This window comes from Tachypleus tridentatus, chromosome 6 (assembly GCF_004210375.1).
Source record: "Tachypleus tridentatus isolate NWPU-2018 chromosome 6, ASM421037v1, whole genome shotgun sequence".
In the NCBI taxonomy this organism is placed as follows: Eukaryota; Metazoa; Arthropoda; class Merostomata; order Xiphosura; family Limulidae; genus Tachypleus; species Tachypleus tridentatus.
This window is the reverse complement of record NC_134830.1, coordinates 156,857,840-156,881,961: the sequence shown is the minus strand read 5'-3', so window position 1 is coordinate 156,881,961 and position 24,122 is coordinate 156,857,840. Positions and strand designations below refer to the sequence as shown.

The following is a 24,122-nucleotide window of genomic DNA, read 5'->3' as shown; positions in this document are numbered from 1 at the left end:
CCCTTCTGCTGTTTTGTACTTAAATGTAAAGAAACAACTGAACTGTCTTGTACAGTCCAGCACCACTATCCAGTTACTGTTCATATAAACAGGAACAAAACATTTTTGTGAATGAATATATGTTGTCTCACATATTTATGTTTAGTTTGCTACCGCTGTTTAATTACGTCCTTGCAGCCTTAAAGGTGTTATAATGTGACGGTCAATCTCACTATTCGTTGGTAAAAGAGTATACCAAGAGTTGGCGGTGGGTGGTGATAACTAGCTGCCTTCCCTCTGATCTTACACTGCTAAATTAGGGACTGCTAGCACAGATAGCCCTCGAGTAGCTTTATGCAAATTCAAAAACAAACAAACAAAATGTTCTTTGTTTTCTGTTACACAAAAATTAAAATAGTTTCAATGCAAAATTTATTCATATCAAAATTTAGTTTACAGTAATTTCAATAAATTTTTCTTTCACTATATTACCTACGGGTTGTTGATTGAACAAAAGAAAGATTTCACAACATCACTTCTACTGGCGATAATCCAATTCTAAGAAGCTGTAAAAGGAAAAAAAAACACATATAAAGTTTAATATCAGTTGAATTAAAAGCATAGAATTGTCGATGTTGTTTTAAGTAAGTTATTTAATTAACTTTAATAATTTTCAAAGTATTGGGGAAGTTTATTCATGATAACGAGAAACCAACTTGAAGGAAAAATTATCTCAAGACGTTTGGTATGGGTATTAAAACTTTTATTAAAATAAAGTAGACAACAACGTTTCCACCTGTGTAGGTTATATTCAGGTTAACAAAGAGCTGCAAACTTTCTCTTTGTTATCCTGAAAAAGTTGATGTTTGAAGATAACTATAAATTATTTTATTACAGTTGTAATTGGTTTCAATATGCACTATACTTTTATTTATACATATATATAGATAATTTTCTGTTCATATGAGTTCAATTTCCATTAAACGTTATTATAACAGACATATATATATATATACACCAGTGGGATTTTTTGCAACAAATAATATATCACATACGCTATTCTATTTATGAATCTCCTCTTATTTCCTTTCAGCTAATTGTGAGTAGAAGTTAAAATGTTCCATTCCTACCCTTTAATAAAATCGAAGATTACTTATGCTGCACAAACACAACTGTTCTCTTTCTTCCCCCAACGTCTTATCAATGACTTTAGTAACTTAAATCGCTAATATCTGGTATTGGTTCTATACGACAAACAAAGATCACATTGCTCACTTTGTTGCTTTGCATTAAATAAACAAAGTGACATAAGGACCTTATGTTTTTCATTTCATACCTGATACGTTTTTTAATGTGTATAAATTTTAAACTCTTAGGCATTACACATTACCAGGAAAACCAACGACTTATATTTACCACTAGAAGGTGGCAATTTTTTTAAATATTCAAATATTTTAAAACAATAAAGTTATCAAACCAGCTTCTTCCAAAAACTTAACATACCAATGACATTCTTTTATCCTGTGGGATAATGTTCATATTAATAAAAAAGACATTACATAAGTCACGAATTTTGAAAATGTTGGGGTAAACTTTGACCAATGAGAGGGAAAGCATAATTTCAACCAGCGATCCTCAGATTCACGAGCCGAGAGGTATGGCCTGGTGGTTAAATCGATTAACTTTATTATTTGAAAAGTGAAACTTTGAAACTCTTCCGTTTTTAAATGTTGATATTCTTACTTATTTATACTAACATGAACATCGAAATTAAGTGTGTTGTTACCAATTACTCTCCACCAATACGATTTTATGCGTCCAAATGTAGACTGTCATTCATTCTTAGCTCACGATTCAATCTTATATCACTTTCTATTCTTCCACCGAAATGTCTTTGTCTTGTTGTTCGTGTTTCTCTTGTTAACCCATCTATTAAGTTAGGGTCACTGTCAAAAACCAAGCCTACGTCTCTTCTAAACATATTCTTCTTGTACCTTTCATTTCCGTTTCATATTCCGAAATCTGGTTTCTTATTAAAACCATTTTTCTTACAACGTCTCTTAAGAGCTCTACTATTTCCCCCTATATATCCGTAACCACTCTTACTATTGTGGATGTTTCGGGTTATTTTGTTACTTCCGTTTTCAGCGTAACTTCCTACAGTGTAGACCGTAATCACCAAAAGTAGAATAAAATTCTGTAAAAAAAAAAAATAAATTTCATTTTTTATTAAGCTAGGATCATTAAACAACCAATCTATGTGCTTCTTCCGCGAGGAAATCCAAAGTTATTTCACAGAAACATACAGCTGCACAAACTAGTACGATGTAAATTAGCTTATTCTATAACTTTTTCTCCATAAAGTTTTAATATTTTATTGCGAAATGTTCATACATAGATCAAATTAAGTATAAACTAAATGGTATTATTCATGTTTTGTCTAAATTGTTTAGCCTAATTTTTATTAATAACTGCAATAGAAATGACTGATTAATTTAGTGAATCTACTCAACGTAAAGATTATTTATTCATTTTGGTCTATTTATCTCATATTATTTTGCCACTTATCATACTGGAATGATACCATGCTATAAATAAAACTATTCGTTTCCGGTGAGCTGTGCTTCAGTTCAACCGATAATTAACTTACAGAATAAACTGTAAAACACTTACCACTAACTTCATTTTCATTATAATGCCATAAGTTGAAATACGTTGATATCACCTTCAAGTGAGTTGGTTATGTTAAAAATATTCTTCAAAATTACGAATTTATATAATGTGTTGTAATGACGCCGTCACAGTGAAGGCCACAGCTCTGAGTTACGAAACTTTTATGATCCAGATTACTATTTACTGATTTTATATCATACGAAAGTCGTACTTTGTAACTGGATTCTTTTCGAGATATATTGATAAATAAATTTAAATCACAAATCAAGACTACAAACTTTATAGAAATGTTTTTAGTTTTCTTTCTGACACTGATGTTGTTTCAAAGTTTGATATTGTGTTGAATAAGCCTTATGGGGTTTATATAATTTCGTCCAAAAGTAAAATACACAGTTATTTGTTTCCCTATGTTATAATCTCAATTATTTTATGCAAAAACGTTAACTTGTTGGTTTTTTATTTTACACATTATTATTATTTATTTGTTTGTCACACTCCAAACGAGTTTAGGTTTGGTATCGTGACGTTAAGTGATGACAAACATTTTAAATGAGTTAACTTAAGGGTATTTAGATGAAAAAAATTACAATTTTACTTGAATTATACGTTACACGGTACGTTCAATAATTACTTCTTAATGATTTATTATTCTATGTTTTACAGTAGAGACAACTGAATATACGGAAGACTCAGCAGAAAGACCGATGTGGCTTTGCTATTATAAAAACACACAAACAAAACTGAATATAAATAAACTTTCTAAACGTGAATTTTTATTGTCAGGTACTTATTAAATAACTTTTTTTTTTTCATTGGTATAGTATGTATGATTAACAATTCATGTTCTCATTAAATGTTTTTCTGTCTTCATTATTGTTTCAATCAAAAGCTGTAAACAGATCTAAAATCGATGTGAATATTTACTTTACTTTACTAGCATGTTTCCGAGTAATTGGTACGTGCTTCGTAAAGAATTTTCTACTCTTCTTTTAAGGATAGTTACACTATATTTATTGATTATAATATCTGTAATATAATTAATTTATAATGTCTACAAGTTATGTTGTCTCGAATATATCGCTAGATGTCTTATCAAATTATGATCCTTATTGGTTCATTAGACCAGAAGCTAGCAAATTTAACAATACTGTTTGACTTTTAACAGTTTTGATGATTCTCATTAAATTGAACAACAACATGTCACACTGTTTTCCTAAATCTCATTAAAACTGTAACCATGCAGGAAATATGGAAGTGTTACCCTAAATTAAAGGAAAAAACACTGTTCTACAACACTGTTTCAGTTAATTATTGAAAAGGAAACGATGAATATATGTTAATAGATGTATTTTATGTTTGGACTGGAATTGATAAAAATGGAGAAATCTCTAAACTTAAGTTTCTTTTGTAAATGTTCTGAAACCATGATTTTATTTGATTAATAAATATTTCATTTTAAAGATTTTCTGGAACATAGTGCTGTCTAGTGTGACTTAAACAGAATAAAAAACGAAAAAAGTTTATTTTTGTTTATGTACCCGTGAGCTAAGGATATTTTGATTTAAGATTATGATAAAATCCCATCTAATAAAGATTTCTGACTGTAGTTGATAGTAAAGCACCAAGAGTGAATATAATTAGTTTTACCGCCACTTCTTTCATTTCTTAAAATAAAATAGATGGCCAGATGTCACTTTCACCTTTAATGTTGCTTTGAATAGACATTTTATTAATACACGTTAATAAATACCATGAAATAATAAATTTAAAAGATCACAACCATTTTATTCGGAGCAGAGCTTTACGAATACGTTTTCTTCTCTAAACAGTGTTAATAACTTATTTATAGTAACGCCATGGAATCTAGACTGCCAGATTCTTGTCATTAATACTATAAAATTGTCATAGTTCTATCACACATCACCATCTATGCTTAATACTTAATATAACATTTCCTGATGCTAAACGTTCTTGATTAGGATAATTTTCTAAAATACACTAAAACTGTTCAGAAAAGTTTACAATGAATAATCATTAACAACCCCGTCCACTCCTGTGATAGTTTTGAAAACTTGATCTAGAAACAGCTAATCTTGTTTGCTTGGCCTAACAGATATTTTTGTATCATATGGGTTTCTTGTTCTAAATCAGCTGTCATTAATCCTAAGAACGAAAAGCTAACAACGGTCCACTTTTATTCGTAGGTGAAGCTGTATATTAAATATGTTAGACCGATATCTTACATGACGTTTTACGTAGGCATGTGAAACATTTTCTTCAAGTTTAAGCGCTTTTATTGGATTAACTTCGCATATGTAACTTATATTTAGATCAACATAGTTTCGTAATTACAGGTTAAAAAATTAATTATATATAATTTTATTATATTATGGTAGAAATGTATAAGTGTAATATCGTTAAGGTGTTTTTTATATTATAACATAATTCTTCTGTTGGTGTCTTAATTATTTCTTCTATCTCTTCTTATTGACGTATAGTTACATATTTTGAATCTATTCTGAGGATAAATTTGTGTTACACTTATTATAAGAATATCAGGGTTAATATCTGTTATTGAGTCTCCCACTCGGAATATGTGATGTTATGTGTTTTTTAGCGATGTCTATGAATAGGTCTATGCTATATTTTGATTGGGTCGGTTTTGTAAATTCTGTAATGAACTCTGTAACAATGTTTTTAATTAAGTTTACTGTTAGACTTGTTTCATCGTTTGTGTTTTCTTCACTGTAAGATTGTTATTTTCTTGGTTACTTGTTGTATCTGTGATTTTGTTAAGTTCTTGTAAATTGCTCACTGTTTTGGTTGAAGTTTGTTGTTTCTTTATTAGTGGTTTTGTTTGTGTAGTGTTTTCTTTCAACATTTGTGCATAGGTAAATGGACCTCTAGTTGTGTGTGTTTGTGGTTTTAGGTGTGTTATCTTGTGTTGGTTTTATTGTTTTTATATCATAAATGCGTTGTTTTATCTTTTTATTTGTCGCATCCTTTATAATTTACTGTTTGTGTTTCCCCAGAGTTACAGCAGTTTGGTTCAGCTTGATCTTTTTTACATGTGGTGTTCATCGCCACATCCGCAACACCTCGGTGTTGCTAGACATGCCGCATAAACGTGTTCATATCGTTGGCAATTATAACACTGTGTAACTTCTAATGCTGATGTTTTTAGTGATCATCTTGGAATATTTGGTACCACAAAATGATACCATTATTTATCAGTTTCAAGATGTTGTAATGTTGTTCCATGTAAACTCTTTCTAAATTTGTTGGTTTTTAGTGACCTTGGAGATAATTCTTTCTACTTTAGTGTATGGTATATTTAGTTTATGTAATGCTTGCTCAATATCCTGTTTTGTTATGGAGTGGTGCACCCTACGAATTACTATTGTCTTAGGCTGTAGATTAGTTCCTGGTAGATATATATTCATGTTCCCAAGTGCAAAGGCGTTCTTGGGCCATTCTTTAAATAGTATATTTACGTCAGCAGCTGCTTGACCTCGGACAAGGACACCGCCCCAAGGTAAAGGCTTGACGCTTGCTGTTTGAACACCTGGTTTACATCTGCTAATTTCCGCTGCTAGTTGAAGTTGATTATATGTGCCAGGCACGCCTTCAATAATAGTAAAAAAGTTGGGTGTTTTGTTTTAAGTGGTGTGTTTTTTGGGTGTGTAGTTTCCTTTTGTAATGAATTTCTACTTTTTATTTTAGACACTACTAGAGAAACTCTTGGTTTTCATGTTAGTTCATCGCTTTGTTCTAGCTCTTTCTTCTTTATTAGTTTTTGGGTTATCAACATCCAAGGTTTTGTTTAAGTTAGTAACATCATTCGTATTATTTTTAGTGTAGGAAGGAGCTATCTCTACCTCAGTATGAGAAGTTTCTTCTCCTTCAGGAAGGAACTATCTCTACCTCAGTATGAGAAGTTTCTTCTCCTTCAGGAAGGAACTATCTCTACCTCAGTATGAGAAGTTTCTTCTCCTTCAGGAAGGAACTATCTCTACCTCAGTATGAGAAGTTTCATCTCCTTCAGGAAGGAACTATCTCACCTCAGTATGAGAAGTTTCTTCCTTCAGGAAAGAGCTATCTCTACCTCAGTATGAGTTTCTTCTCCTTCAGGAAGGAACTATCTCACCTCAGTATGAGAAGTTTCTTCTCCTTCAGGAAGGAACTATCTCTACCTCAGTATGAGAAGTTTCATCTCCTTCAGGAAGGAACTATCTCTACCTCAGTATGAGAAGTTTCTTCTCCTTCAGGAAAGAGCTATCTCTACCTCAGTATGAGAAGTTTCTTCTCCTTCAGTAAGGAACTATCTCTACCTCTGTATGAGAAGTTTCTTCTCCTTCAGGAAGGAACTATCTCTACCTCAGTATGAGAAGTTTCTTCTCCTTCATCTTCGTTTTCAGAATTTTCACTTGAATTACTTAACTATTTTTCTTTCTGGTTTTCGTTTTTCTCTTATATTCTTTTTATTGTTTTCTTTATCACATTCCAGAGATGTTAATTTTGCTTTTGCAACATTACAAAGTGCTAGTAACGGGGATTTTTTTCTAAATTCTAAATTAATTCTAGTTTTTGGCCACCAAGCGAAGATGACTTCTTTGTTTGTTTTTCAGACCACTCGTTATGGATGTTTTTTGGTTTTCCGGAGTCATGGTTGCATTTCACGCTGCAGTGGTCAGCATCGCTTTTTCCTTGGCGACCCGCACTTTCGTCGACCTAGTTGAATCCGTCTCTTTTTTTCTTCTCATTCAACTGGTGCTGTTTCTTACAATATGGGTAATTATTTTTGTCCAAGTGAGTATAGTAATTTACCTTTGCCCAGATAAGTGATGGTGGTTGTCGCAGGAAAGGTTTTAAATTTTCCTACACTATTCCTATAAACTCAAAGTTGGCAGAAAACTCGCCTATCTCTCAGCTCACACCCGCCAAAAGTCCCCGGCGTTCGACCCGTAAATTAGTGCTGCGGGTTCGAATCGTGGTCGCACCAAACATACTTGCTCTTTTATCCGTGGGAGCGTTATATATGTAAAGGTCAATCCCACTATTCGTTGGTAAAAGAATAACCCAAGAGTTGGCGGAGCGTGGTGATAGTTAGATGCCTTCCCTCTTGTCTTACACTGCTATATAAGGGAAGGGTAGGCTCAGATAGCCCTCGATTAGCTATGCGCGAAATTCAAAAACAAAAATAAAACAAGCAGTTGAGATGTTAACTCTGATAGTTCCAGTAAGATATAACTGAAAACACATCTTTTACTATCAAAAGCATTATTTGATAAAACAAGACGAAAAATTAAATAGCCAAGGGCACTTCAAAATCTGTAAAGCAGAATTTGAGTAAATTAATCTACAAGACAATTTTTGTGTCCTTTTTACTACCTATATTTTCTTACACAATTTATACCAGCGGTAGGGTGAGTATATTTGATAGAATTTTATTATTATTCATGATTCCTATCAACCTACCTTCAATTAAAATTATTCGGGGAGGATTATACTTAATTAATCTATGATACTTTTGGTACGATCAAGTATACCAATTGTAATTAGCTCTCAAATCGATCAAGAGGTGATGAAGAGTTAGTAGTTTCTACTTAAAATATTAATAAAATAATAATAACTTTGAGCCGTTTTAGAAGCCTCTGTGCTGCAGCTGAAAAAAACAAATGATATGCATATTATAAAATAAACTTGCCACTTTGTTTTTCATGTGGTTTTGATTAAAGTACACATTAAAGAACAGTATCAGAACAAATGAACTACGTTATATGTATATTTCAATTGTAAATACGCCAAGAAGGAAGTGTAGCTTGTTTGTTTTGGAATTTTGCACAAAGCTATCTGTGCTAGCCGTCCCTAATTTAGCAGTGTAAGACTAGAAGGAAGGCAGGTAGTCATCACCACCCACCGACAACTCTTGGGCTACTCTTTTACCAACAAATAGTGGGATTGACCGTAACGTTATCAGGCCCTAACGGCTGGGAGGGCTAGCATATTTAGCGACACGCGGATGCGAACCCACGACACACCTTAACGCGCTTGGCCATGGCGGGCCAGGAAGTGTAGCAGAAATATAACAGAAAATCATAATTACGAAGAATTTTCCAAAATCAAGGCAAGTATTTAATAACAATGACAAACATTAATTTGTTTCATCAGATATAAAAGCAAATAATATTTATTTCAAAAGTGTTCTAGTAAATTGTCATATGTTAATTGCAAATGTTTTGTTACATCACAAGAGTTTTAGAAAAATATTTCACGTTTATTACAAGTACGGATTTATATCATAAATGTTTCAGTTAAATATTGTTGCTCTTTGCTTGCCCTTTAAGAAGAGAAAGTATCTTAGAATTATAGCGTTTTGTGTTACAGTTTAGAACGATAAATTAATTTTGCACTAAAAAAAAGTTCAGAGAGACTGTATCATTAAATATAATTTCCGATACATTTTATCCCAGTATGGAAATTAAAGTCCAGTCATATTATATGCCGTTATAGTGCGCATAGACACCGTACACCGCAGTACAGAAACGGATTGATTTTGTACCAGTAAAGAATATTCAGATACATTTTATCCCAGTACAGAAAGTTCAGAGATATTGTACGACTATATAAGAAACATGAATTAAGACACACGTTAGTTAGTCTTGCAGACAAAACAAGCTCTACGGTGCGTCCAATAATTATTTCTTATTTACTTAATGTTCTATGTTTCACATTAAAGACAACTGAACAGATAGCTCGATGTGGCTTTGCCATCGTGAAAACTCACATACAACTGAATATAAATAAACTTACCGAACGCTATTTTCTACAGACAGGTACTTGTATCGTAACAATGTTTTCTCAGTTGGCACTCCATGTATGCTTAACAACTCATGTTCTCATTAAATAAGTTCCTTTACCAACTTTATTTTTTCAATTAACAGCTCTTGGAGAATGTATAAATAGATCTCAAATCAATTCAAGTGTTTGATATACTTTACTATTATGTTTCTGAGCATAGGTGCGAACTTCTAATATATATTTCAATTTTTTTTAAGGTTAGTCTCAGTAACTTTATTGATTATAATGTCTATAATATATTTAATTTATAATATGTATAATGTATGTTGTATTAAATGGCTCACTTAAATAGCATTCCGAAAACTATGTTTGACGTATATAAGACTGTCTATATAGAAACATGAATAGAGAGTGGTTATAATACTATTATGATGAACACTTTTACTTGTTCAAAATCTTTAAAGAACTATTTAGAATATGTAACGGTTTACAATGTAATAGATCTAACACTAATGTCTCATGTGGTGTGTAAATCTATCTTATTATGTTTATCAGTTTTCGTTTAATTCACTTTTTATCATGATTATTCAACACTATTAGTTTGATATCTTGTTTAGAAACAACCTACATTATAAGGGAAATTGTCAACATTATGACTGATAATAAGTGTAAATCTTATTCTCAATCACCAATATTAATCACTCAATTAATTATCAAATTCTGATCCCCATTGGTTGATAAGATCAGAAGCTGCTGAATATAACAAACTGCTTTAATTTTAACAGTTTTGATGAATCTTATTAAACTCGACAATAAATGTGATATTGTTTTCCTATATCACAATAAAACTCTTGAAATGCAGAAAATCTGGAAATATTAACATAAAGTAAAGCCAGTGAGTTCGTTCCTCCATACTGTTTCAAATAACTATTGAAATGGAAAAGACGAAAATATATCAATAAAAATATTTCATGTTGCAACTGGAATTGACAAAAAAAGGAGAAATATGTAAATTTAAGTATAGTCTTTCTTAAATGATGTGAAATTATGATTTCATTTGATAAATGCAATTTTCTTATCAAACATTTTCTGGAATATGGCGTCATCTAGTTTTACTCAAGCAGTACATGCCTGTCGATTAATGAGATTTTAAATTAAACTTATGATAAAATCACATCTAATAATGGTTTCTGACTGTATATGTGGTAGAGCATCCATTGTGAACTTTTAGACTGACAACCGCTGCTTTCATTTGTTAACATAAAATAGGTTGTTAGATAACTTAACATCTAATAAAACTGTATTATGAAAGAGAGCTTTTACTGTATCTAATCTTACTTCATATTCCATAAAAGTACTTGGAGAATTGGTTAATTACCTATCAAAATTTATCACGTGATAGTGTGACCCAATAATATCATTGCATAAGGAGTTTTGAATTTTGTTCCTAAGATCTTTTACAATATTACCTTGAACTAATAACTTGAATTCCATACAAGTTATTTTGCTTTTACAAGTAGATTTTCCATAAGATACGCAGACTTCGAAATTAATATTCATTTTTTTTACTATCACGTAAAATTATTTACAAATCGGTAACAAAACAAACTCTTACTTAGTTCAATTTATTATTTCCTTTATCACAATGAATATTTTATAGTATTATGTTTCTAAAGAAAAATATCAACTGATCAAAAGAGAATAACATTGATAACAAATGGATATATATCTTTATTCATTTAGAATTTTTTTTGGAAATACTCGTCTCTTATTTTCAAAACTACATGTTGTCGTCTTTCCTTTTCTAAATACATCAGCTTGGTATCGGTTGACTCTATAAAGCCATTGTTTCTTTATTCAGTGTTTATTACGTGCTTTGCTGGCCTGTTCAAAAAAACAATGAAAACTTTGTATAATTTGATTGTCAACTCTACGAGAATTTCGAAGGTACCGAATAACCAGTAGTACCAGATACATATGTTATAATTGTGTAGAACACATTTCAAACTTCTTTTGGAACAATTAATGTATAATTGCACTTATACCGTTCATAGACTTTGTTCCTAGCAGTGCTATTACTTCATTTAGGAATGTTATTGCAATCAACTAGTGAACATTTATATGAAATAAAACGTGAAACAAAATAATACTTCCTAACAACCTAGTAGTAGACAAGGCCACTAATAGAGAAATATTAATTTTTAAACAAATATTTTAGAAGCCTCGTAATATTTTGCTTAATAATAAGAAATGTTATACAGGTTACAGTGAAGTATCAGTACTAACGTGCATAAAACAATGATGATTATATAACAACAATGATTTTATAAAACATGTTGAGAAAGTTTCCGCTGCTCGTTTTTTTCGTTTAGTTTAGTCTGTAATTAGTTGATGCTATCAGTTGGCTTATAGATCAAATATCGATAACAAAAATGTGAGTACAGATAAAAGACAAATCTCAGAGTCAAACATTTCACCACGTGGTAATATTTCTTCTAGAACATTTCTTCTTCGAATTGTCAACACTCGAAATATGTTCTACATAAACTAACCTAAACAAGCATTTCAATATGTATCGAAAAATGTTCCTGGAACAGGAGAAACACACAGCGAGACAGATTAACGAAAGTTTTCTTTTAAATGTAAATCAAACTTTATTTCTTACTTGATTCAGTTTATTCTTTTGTGTTTTCTATAACCACAAAATAATCAAACTAAATTTCAATGCAATTTTTATTTCAATATTCAGTTTACAATAAGTTGAAGAATATATTTTTGTTGTACTATATAACCTTCTGGTGTTATTTGAATAAAGGTAAGATTTCAGAATATCATTTCTTTTATCGATAATCCGTATCCTAAAAAGTAGTGAAAAAAGAAAACGTGTATGAACTTTCATATCAATAGAATTAAAACCACAGAATTGTCGATGTTGTCATAAGTTATTGTAACAACTTTAATGATTTTTAAAGGATAAGGGAAGTTTATTCGTAGTCACGAGAAACTTTATTGAAATAAAAAATTAGTCTTAAGACGTTTGGTATGGATATTAAAACTTTTATTCAGATAGAGTTGGGAACAATGTTTCCACAATCTTAGTTTAACTTCAGGTTAACACATAGCTGCAAACTTTCCCTTTGTTAATCGCAGGATGTTTGTGTTTTAAAAATACTACAAATTATTTTGTTACAGTTGTATTTGGTTTCATATGAACTATTCAATAATGTGTATATATACACACACGTAATTTTTCTATTTATATATGTTTAATTTACATAAAATGTTAATATAACAGACTTATATATAAATATCTGGGATCTTGTTTGAGATATAACGTATCACACAGGTTATTCAACTTATGAATCTTCAACTCTTTCTTCACAGTTACATGTAAAGTAGAAGTTAAAATGTTCCAATCTTACCCTTTAATAAAACTGAAAATTTTTATTCGGTACAAATACAACAGTCCTCACTCATATCCCAACGAATTAGCAATGACTTGAGTGGTTCTATGTGATTACAAATTTCTCATAGCCCAATATGTAGCTTTACTTTAAGAAAACAACTTGAGCTAAGGCCCTCATGTTTCTCATTTCAGAATAATAATTTTTAATGTGTAGAAATTTTAAGCTCTTAGACATTATGCATTATTTAAAAAACAAATTACTTTTCTTAACATTCAGGGAGCAGCATTTTTATAAAATATTCAAAACTTTTAAAAACAGTAAAGTTAACAAAGCAGGTTCTTCCAAAAATTAACAAACTACTGACGATATTGTATGACAGTTATTAAAAGAGCAGAATATTACATAAGTCAAGAATTTTGATAATTTTGGGCTGCACTATACACTATATCCTACATGTATTTAATAAATTTTGTAATTGGTTTCAACAAACTCTGACTTATATATATATATATAAAACCTTTCTACTTTAAAAGTTTAATTTTCAATAAAAGTATGTATAAAATGTATATATAAATACCAGTTGGATCTTGTGTAACACGTGGCTTATCGTAAACTCTGTCTCCTTTATAAATCTTTACATAGTTATCGATGACTTTAGTGACTTTAATCGCTAATATATGGTGTAAGTTCTATGCGATAAACAAAGTTCAAGTAGCCCACTGTGAAGCAATGTATTAAGAAAACAACATTACCCAAGGCCCTTATGTTTTTAATTTCATACTTAACACGTTCATTAATGTGTATAAATTTTAAGCTCTTATACATTACTTAGAAAACCAATTACTTATATTAACCATCCGAAAGCGGCGAATTCTTTAAATATTCAACAATTTTAAAAAACAGTAAAGTTAACAAAGAAGCTTGTTGCAAACATTAGCATACCAGCAACGATAAGGTGTGATATTTATTAAAATACCAGACTATACATTCTTAAATCATGTGAGATAATATTCACATTAAAAAATAAAACATTTTTGAGTCAGTTATTTTAAAAAACTTTATTACGTGACATGAAGTATCATCGTGAAAGATATGTTACATAAGAATATCTTAATGTGTCTAATGTACGAAAATGTGAAACACTGCTGTCAGTCAGCTGCTAGTAATCAAACCATAAATTATATTATTATTGGTCTGTGAACTTACACTTTACTTCCCTAGAGATATATTCAGTTATATTTCATCATTATTAGGAACCATAATTCTTTAAGAACGTTTAATTTTAAACGTCAGGCATTAAAATATGAAACTGTTTACAAAACTACTGAGTGGGCTGTCTCTGCCTGTCTACAACGATTATCAAAACCCTGTTTCCACTGGTGTAAGTGAGTCCACAGACATCCCGCTGTGCCACTTGGGGATAAATGTTGGTCAATCAGTAAGTTTCTAACAAAAAATTATAAACTGTTTGATAATTTTACTTCCTTTCAATTTTGTATTCCTGAATTAGTTTGTTTCTTCTTTTTTAATTTCACAGAGGGTTAAACTAGGGCTATCTGCGCTTTCCGTTTCTAATTAATCAGTGTAGAGCAACTATTGGGCTCGTGCAGACTAAGTAAACAAAAGCAAAACTGAAACATGTAATAAAATATCTATCAAAATTTAACTTTGTTTCGAAATTGTGACTATTTAAATAATCTACTCTCTCATTGTGGAAAGTTTGTATGTAAAAAAGTTGTTTTTTTTTTTACACAGGCGTATACTCAAACACACAAATATATTAACTGATTTATCGCATATCATTTTCCCCTTAAAGCTTTTAACTTTCATTGAGAGTTATTTTTAAATAGATTAGTTTAAATATAAATTAAGTAAAATTATTCATTTCCGTATAAGATGAGAACATTTGTTACAGTGATGTTTACTGAGAATTCTGTTATACTAAATTTGAATACCCTTTAAGAATAGTGTTATCAATTTTATTTCACAAACAATGTCTCATTATGAGATCAGGTCTCTTATGATAGGAAATTAATTTTAATTTAATTATCTTATATTATTCTACGTTTAGGACTGCTATTTCTCATACTGAAATGATACCATACAACATATAAAACTATTTGTCTTCGGTGAGTTATGTTGCACTTTGGTAAATAATTAACAGATAATATAAACTATAAAACACTCACCACTGTCCTCATGTTCATTAGACTACAATAAGGTAAAAGATGTTGATATCGGTTGTATCATAGTTGATTATATCAAGCTACGTATTTATATAGTGGGGTGACATGACGCAATCATACTTTAGGCTTTATGTGTGATAAACAAAAGAACTATGACGCAAACTGATATTTATTTGTTTTTAATTAATAACGAAAGACGTACTTTATATTTGACTTTTACCCAGATGGATTATTAAACAAAGATTAATCAGTTCGTGGAACAGTAAATTACATTTTTTACACCTTTATCATTACATTAAGAACATGTTTCAGGTCGTATTTGTTATATTATGTGGAAATATTTGTTAATTGTAAAGTAAGAAAAAATGTCAAGGTTCAGTAAACATCAGTGAACTACCGGTTTAGTAACATTTTTTTATTTGAAAAAAAGTCTCGAAAACGTGATGAAAGACTGGAAATCTATAGATAAGTTACATTTCTCTCTCGCTTATTTCCTCTTAATAGCATCTTAAATTCTCCATTTACAAGACATTGTTATGTATTTTTGCCTCCATAAAAATATTTCTTGATGTATTATGCTTCCAACATTTTATAACCTGAACATCACTGTAACGGTATTTTCATCCTGTGTAGTACACGTAGACGTTCTATCAAAATTATTATAATAATGGCTCCAAGAAGACGGTAAAATATCGGGAATACCATTTATAAAATTTTCTTTTAATGTTTATAAATATGAATGTTAAAGAACACCGTATCTATATATAGTTAGTAATTGTTAACTGTTGTTTGTCAAAATATTCCTGAGTTAGTGAAGACAAAAGTGACCTTCTATAAAGTCACCTAGCACAAAATGTAGTTATTTGTTTTAGAATAAGTATCAGGTACCGTTCACTGATGTGGTCATTCTCATCTATTTAACGGTAAAGAATTTTTTAGTGTTTAAATAAAAATTGTACAACTTAACAATACATTTAACCTTTGGTTTTAATAATGGCTAGTTATGAGTATGAATATCAAATTGTGATATAGACAGAATGTTTGCGTGTGAAAATCATTCAGTATGACTAGACACATTATTTACGCATGTACATAAATCCGTATCAACAGACAGATTATTTAAGTGTGCATATCAAATCGTGTGAGTGGACAGGTTATTCACGTGTTCATATCAAATCGTGTTAGTAGATAAATTATTTACGTGTGAATTTCAATAAACAAATTGTTTGGTTATTGCTAAAGAGAAAAAAACAGTCAACACAAAATAAACAACAAATAAGTTTGGGATATGATATGATATGCCAAACATTTTCAAAATATTGGAAATGTCTGGAGAAATAACAATCAAAGATATATACATGTGGCCCCAAGTGGCCCAGTGGTATGTCTGCGGACTTACAACGCTAAAATTTTCGAGACCCGTGCTGGGCAGAGCACAAATAGCACATTGTGTAGCTTTCTGTACTTATGTTGAATACTAAAATTCCAAAAAATAAAACAGTTTTTCCCCTTACAAATAAATATTATTTACGTAATATATTAGTTCGGTAATCACTTTTAAAGCTTTGAAATAAGATGTTCCTGTGATATAAGAATGCTATTCATTTCTGTATATGTAGCAAAATGTCTTTTCTTCAAATATCTTACAATACAAATTATTGAACATTTTTGGTTCAGTTATTAAAATAACAGCAGGTGATGACCAATAGTCATTGTTTTATTAACGGTATCGAACTAAAATCTTCGAATAATTAATTTGTGTGTGTTTTTCTTATAACAAACCCACATGGAACTGTCGCTTCAGCCCACCGAAAGGAATAGAACCCATGATTTTAGCGTTGTAAATCCGGAGACATATCGCTGTACTAACGTAGAACGAATAATTAAACTATATAGATTTGTTGTATTTTATCCCCGTATACTGATTAAATCTTGTTGTACAATATTTAACACATTGTTATAAATATGGTTTCTAAAATGCTGTTAAACATAATTAGTAAGTAGTGATTTCAAGCTACACTGGTTGATTGAAAACGCATCAAAGAAATTAGGTAGATCAGTGTTACAAGTTGTTTTTTCTCAAGTATTCAAAATTATAAAAATATCATATCCCATTTTCTGAAGAATAGATTTGAATCAATTGCGTTAAACAAAACAGAGAACTACACCAAGCAATGCATGACTTCAACTGATGTTTGTTCAGCTCCTAACACAACAATCGTTGTACAGCTGTGAGGAAAGGTCTCATTATATCAAAATCATACATTTGTCATGTATTTTAAGATATAGATCCGTTAAGTTTTTCTTTGCTTCTTCACAACTGCATACGGAATTATCTCTAAATCCAGTTTATTATAATTTATTGTAAATATATACATGGGTTCGAATTCCGGTCGCACCAAACATGCTCGCCCTTTCAGTCGTACTTTAATATGTGATATTAAATTACTATTAGTTTGTAAAAGAGTAGCCAAAGAGTTGACATTGGGTGGTGATGACCAGCTGTCTTCCTTCTTGTCTTATACCGCTAAAATAGGGACGGCTAGCGCAGATAGCCTTCGTGTAGTTTTGCGCGAAAATTAAAAACATACAAACAACTGTAAATATATATATATTTTATCGGCACAGTATAATAATTTAATATTAACCAACTTATTCTTTTTATTGGTCAAAGAACGAATTAAGACAAATTGCCATCATAATGTTGTAGTTATTCCAAATATCCATATGTACAAATTATAGCTAAAATATATCATCAGTCCTGTGTAGAACTTTGTCTTGCACTAATAAATTAGGGATGGCTAGCACTGATAGCCCTCGAGTAGCTTTGTGAGAAATTCAAAAAACAAACAAACAAAAAACAAGCAGTGTAAGACTAGAGGGAAGGCAGCTAGTCATTACCACCCCACCGCCAACTTTTAGACCACTCTTTTACCAACGAATAGTGGAATGATCGTCACATTATAACACTTCAATGGTTGAAAGGGCGAACATGTTTCGTCTGATGGTAATTCGAACCCGAAAATCATGAGAAAGGACTGCGTTATAAACAGCAAATCCAAACCTCTTACTAATTGTATAATTTATTTTAACATAAAAAAAGAAGCCGAAACAAAAAATAAATTAATCGCATTTTGATTCATTTGTTTTTAAGTTAAAATTAGTTATTTATTTATTATATATCATAAAACCAATTCCCTTAAGGAATATACTCCTATTTATTTAGAGCCAATTGTAAAGTAGAAGTTACAATATTTCATTTTTACCGTTTTATTAAACCTGAGAATTACTTATGCTGCACAAATACAACAGTCCTCTTTCTTCTCCTAACGAGTTATCGGTGATTTTAGGGACTTAAAACGCTAATAACAGATGTTGGGTTATATATGGTGGATAAATTGCAAATCGCCTACTGTGTAGCTTTGCACTAAAAAAACACGTGAACTGAAACCTTCATGTTTCTCATTGCATACTTAACATTTTGTTTAGTGTGTATCAATTTAAATTCTTATACATTACGCATACCCACAATAAGTATCAAATTCCGGTTTCTACTGGTGTGAAACCGCAGACAAACCGCTTTAATACGTGGGGGTAAATGTCGGTCAGTCAATATGTTTCTGTCCAAAAATTATGAACTGCTTCATCACTTTACCTCCTTTAAAGTTTGTATTACTGAATTGGTTTGTTTCTTGTTTTTTAATTTCACAAATAGCTACACGAGGGCTATCTGCGCTACCCAACCCTAATTTATCAATTTATGAAAGCTAGTCACCACTACCAACCGCCAACTGTTAGGCTACTTTTAAACAAACGAATTGTGGGATTGACAGTAACATTATAACGCCACCACGGTTGAAAGGACGAGAATAAATTGGCGTGACGGGGATTCGAACCCGTGACTTTCTGATCACGTGTCGAGCATCTTAACCAGCTGGCCATGCCATGCAATTAACATCAGTGTGTGTGTGTTTTCTTACAGCAAAGCCACATCGAGCTCTCTGTTGAGTCCACCGAGGGGAATTGAAACGCTGATTTCAGCGTTGTAAATCCATAGACTTACCGCTGTACCAGCTGTGGGACATCAACATTAGTAAAAAAACAGGTTCAAGTTTGTTTCTTCAGATTGATTGTCGAGCAGCGTGGCTGGAAGGTTAAATTATTTACACTTCTGACGAGAAAAGTGGAACTTTGCAATATTTTCATATTTAAAGTTTCAAATACTCAATAATACTCACCTCAGTTAGCTGTCACGAATTATCCTCTGCCATTACCATTTCCTCTGCCATTACTATTTCCTCCGCCTAAATGTAGACCGTCGTTCCCGTTTGGGAATCTACCCAATCCTCTTCCGTTTCCCAATCCACTGTCGTAACGTCCACCGCTTTCTAAGTCAAACTTGGGATGAAGTTACATGTCTAAGTCTCTGATGGCGTCTCTTCCCAACCCTTTTTTGTTGCCTTTTCCATTTCCATTATGTCTTCCAAAACCTGGATCGACGTCAAAGCCAGGTAGGTCAATAACTCCCCTTCCACTCCCTCTGTTTCTAGGACCACAGTAACCATCGTAGATGTTCCGGATGTTTTTGTTATTTCCATTTTTAGCGAAACTTCCTACAGTGAAGACCGTAGTCATCAAAAGCAGAACGGAAATCTGTAATAGAAATAAATATCAAAATCATATCTTTTATAAAACTATGACCATTAAAAAACAAACAACCTACTCGTTTGGTCCTTGAGGAAATTGTGTAGAACAAAGTTATTTTACAAAGAGAAACAAACACAGAAACACCCACAAACAATTACAATATAAATTAGCCTATCGTATAACATTTTCCCCGTAAAGCTTTAAGATTTTATTGTGAAATTTTCTTACATAGAACAGATTAATATAAAATAAATGACAATATTCTTCTTTTGTTTAAATCATTTAGCCTAATTTGTATTAATAATTGTAATTGAAATTACAAATGTTGATTAACTTAATGAATCTAATCAACATTAGTGTTATCTTACTGGTGTTGTGACAGATACCACTCGAGTAGCCTGGTGGAAAATTCAACATAATTACTTCTGTTTGTTGTTTTATATGATTAGAACATTTATCACAGTGCTGTTTTACTGGGAATTCTTTTATACTAAAATTTAATAACTTTCAAAGAATATTGTTATCAAATTTATATTTCACTAACAATATCCCACAATGAGATCAGGTCTCGTATCATGAGAATTTATTTTTTGTCAAATTATCTCACATTATTCTACGTAGAGGACTGCCACTTCTGATATTGAAATTATACCGTGCAACAAATACAGCTATTTGTCTCTGATGAGTTGTGTTTACGTTTGGCAAATAATTAACTTATAGAATAAACTGTAGAACACTTACCACTGTCTTCATGTTCGTTGTGCTGCGATAAGGTAAAAGACGTTGATATCAGTTGTAAGTTAGTTGATTATGTAAAAGTTTACGTATTTATATAGTGAAGTGTTATGACATAATCACACTGAAGGCTCTACAACTAAGTTACAAAACAGCTAATACACAAATTGCTACTTATTAGTTTTTAATTAATAACAAGAGACGTACCTAATATTTGGATTTTTCTCAGATGCATTTGCAAACAAAGATAGATCAAAGCTATAAAATGTTAGAGAAAATTTAGTAATTTTTTATTTCATACTGACGTACACTGAATGTTTGACATCATTCCAACTTATCAAGATGGTGCTTCAACTTTTAATGAATTTATAATTATACTAAGAAGAAGTTTCAGTTAACTCTGAAACCTTGTAATTTTATGAAAAAGAACCGTTGATTATATTATGTGGAAACATTTGTTGATTCTAAAGTAAGAAACAATTGGTTACTGTTATTGAATTATGATTCAAGAATATTTTTCAAACTTCACTAAAACTCTCAAGGTTCAGTAAACATCAGTTAATTACTGGTTTAGAAGTTTTTATTCTCTGAAACAACGTCTTGAAAATCTTTTATTTTTCTCTTAATCCTTTAGTAAAACATTTCCAAATTGACTAAACTATTCACCGATAATTTCAATATTGAATTCATCAGTACTTATGTAAGAAGATTGGAGAAAAAAGAAACACAGACATACAAAGTAATTGTTGCTTTGTATCAAAAGACTGGAAATCCATAGATAAGTTACATTTCTCTCTCGCAGTTTTCTTTTAATTACATTTTAAGTTCTCCATTTACAAAACTTTGTTACGTATTACCGCTAGCACAGAAATAATCATTGACTGATCCTGTTAATAACAGTTTTCTACCAGAACTTTACAATAATGCTATCTGCATCCTGTATTCTACATGGAGACCTTTGACAGACGTAATCATATACTAACTTCACGAAAACGATAAAACTTCAGTAAGATTATTTGCCAAATGTACTTTTTTGTTCAGAAAACTCTATATAAACGTTCAGAAACACCGTATCCCTGTGTGTTTATTAATTAATAGTCAAATTTATTTCTATATAAATATAAATTCATATCTATATGTATGCAAGATATTTTATAACAGTCTTGCGTAAAACTTTTAGTTTGTCTTTCAACGTATTTCTTTCTTGACGAGTTGACCGATCTTGACCCAACCTGGAATGCCAATTTTATAGTCCGAAATAAAATTCATATGAAATTTTCCAAAACGTAAGAAATACGTAAAATTATTTTTATATATTAATTCTTATGTCGTTTCTGCAGAATCTTTCGTAAATATTTAAATTTGAGCAAAGGTCCCATCACAAAAATATTCCACAAACCAAAGAATGTAAGTAAATATTTTAGCATTCTAATGTGTTTTTCTGTTCCCCGCTTGTACAGCGGTATGTCTCTGGATTTACAACGTTACAATCAGGTGTTCGATTTCCTTCAGTGGGCTGAGCAGAGAGCCCTATGTGACTTTGGTTTTAGAAAAATACAAACACACAACTTTTTTTCCAAAATATACAATAATACAATACGCAGCTATAGCGTGTAGAACAAATGTATCATTTCTGCTCTTTAAATTTCCCACCCTCTTCTGTTCCATACGTTTAACTACCATTTCTACTAATTTTGAAATAAGTACTTAAGCCTGGACATTTCTTACATATTGAAGTGGAATATAAAAGAAACGAACCAAGATTATTATCAAATTAAATGTATTAAATGCGCCAAATTTAAACAGTACAAATCTCGACCACATCTCTAGAGCAATGATGGCTGTTTTGAGCATCAACTGGCACAATGCTTCATCATTTCTGCCAAGTTTCTCGTTTAGATTTCTACATCTCCTCACTTCTGATCGACTTCCCCTGTCTTGCGATAGTTTTCTTAAGAATGAATACTAATGAAGCAAAAGTGATAATGCAATTTGACGTTCAAAGAATGTGTAAATTTGGACATCTACTTTAAATATGTCTGTAAAAGTTATTTATTTTTTTGTATGCACGAAAACAATAATACTTCTATTAACACGAAAGTGTGCCGTTTAAGCAAACCACAGTAATAATAAATTAGCAAAGAAAGATTTTAAATATAATGAAGTCATTTGTTCTAAGGTAACGTACTGCATGTTTCCACTAAACATTGATGTGTCTGAACAAGTTAGACAAATGTTTTGTGAAACATGTAGTATGTTCTCTCAGAACAAATTACACCTTTATGCTTAGAAATATTTTTTTTTCTTAAATTGTTATTGATATTAAAATAATGTGACTGCTTCCTCACTCATGTAAAAGACAGAGCCGTAACTATAATTTATTCCACGTTCAACTTAATTTGTGCTTTCAGCACTTAACACGTAACTTTTAAAGTATTATACTTGAAATGTAAACAGTGTTTTACAGAATCTTTTGTCTCTCATCACATAGATCAATTCACGCGACTTGTATTGAACGACAATCGAATTCAGTGATGACAAAGATAAGAGTGGAAAGTTTCTTTTTAAACACCTTTCCTTTCTAGCCGTAATAGAATGAATTCAAAATTGGCGGTTAAAATTTTAGGTACACTTGTAACATTGACAATAAATAATTCTAAAGAATATATTCATTCATCAATTAGCCTGGCTACGTTGATCGTTCAGTTTAGGGCATAAAGGTATAGCTACCAGTTTGGCCTGCAATTTTAATTTCATTCCTTTAAGTCACACATTTAATTCTTCCTTTTCGCCGCACATCACTTTCACATTTAATTTGATTAGACTTTTTATCAATACACGTTAGCAAATCCCATCAAATAAGAAATGTATAAGATCACAGCCGTATTATTCAAAACAAAGCTTTACAGATACGTTTTCTTCTCTAAACAGTGTTATTAGCTTATTTATAGTAACGCCATGGAGTGTAGACTAACAAATTTTGTCATTTACACTATGAAATCGACATAGCTCTATCAAACATCATCAGTTATACTGATGCTTCATTCAACATCACCTGATGCTGTACGTTCTTTGATTAGGATAATTTTAAATAAATATAGTAAAATTGTCCAGAAAAGTTGGCAATAAATAATCAATAACAACCGTCGACTCTTGTGATTGTTTTGATAATTTGAGCTTGAAACAGCTAATATAGTTTGCTTGGTCTAACAAATATTTTTCTATCTGCTCGTCCTTTCATCACATGGGTTTGTTTCTCTAAATCAACATTAATTAATCCTAATGACGATGAACTAAAAACGGTGCACTTTTATTGGTAGGTGAAGCTGAATATTAAAAATGTAAGACCGATAACTCACGTGACGTTTTACGTAGGCATGTGAAACATTTTCGTCAAGTTTAAGCGCTTTTAGTGGAATAACTTCGCAAATGTCGCTTATATTTACATCAGATTAGGTTTGTAAATGTGGGTAAAAAAGATCCATCTGTGTACCAAATTTTAACAAAAATTTTATGAAAGTTAAATATTGTTTCCTATCAAATAAAGTTTCAACACTATCGCTGCGAATGAAGATAAAAAAGGAAGAAATACAATTAAGGTTTTCCACGTTATATATCACGAGTTTCATAATAGATTGCCTTATAATTTGGTATGGGAAGTAAAATTTCAATAACTATAAACACGGGATAGTTT

General features: G+C 31.1%; 1 long non-coding RNA gene across 2 annotated transcripts; it reads right to left on the bottom strand.

Annotated features, from left to right (window-relative positions):
- Positions 1-397: 397 nt before the first annotated feature.
- On the bottom strand, positions 398-2,794 carry LOC143251516 (uncharacterized). Of its 2 annotated transcripts, XR_013028615.1 has the most exons (3): positions 2,653-2,794; positions 2,086-2,176; positions 398-545 (listed from the first exon to the last, which is right to left on the bottom strand). It is a non-coding gene; the product is annotated as an uncharacterized LOC143251516 (long non-coding RNA). The 2 variants fall into 2 exon arrangements; XR_013028614.1 differs by lacking the exon at positions 398-545 and having other exon boundaries at positions 1,495-2,176.
- Positions 2,795-24,122: the final 21,328 nt, after the last annotated feature.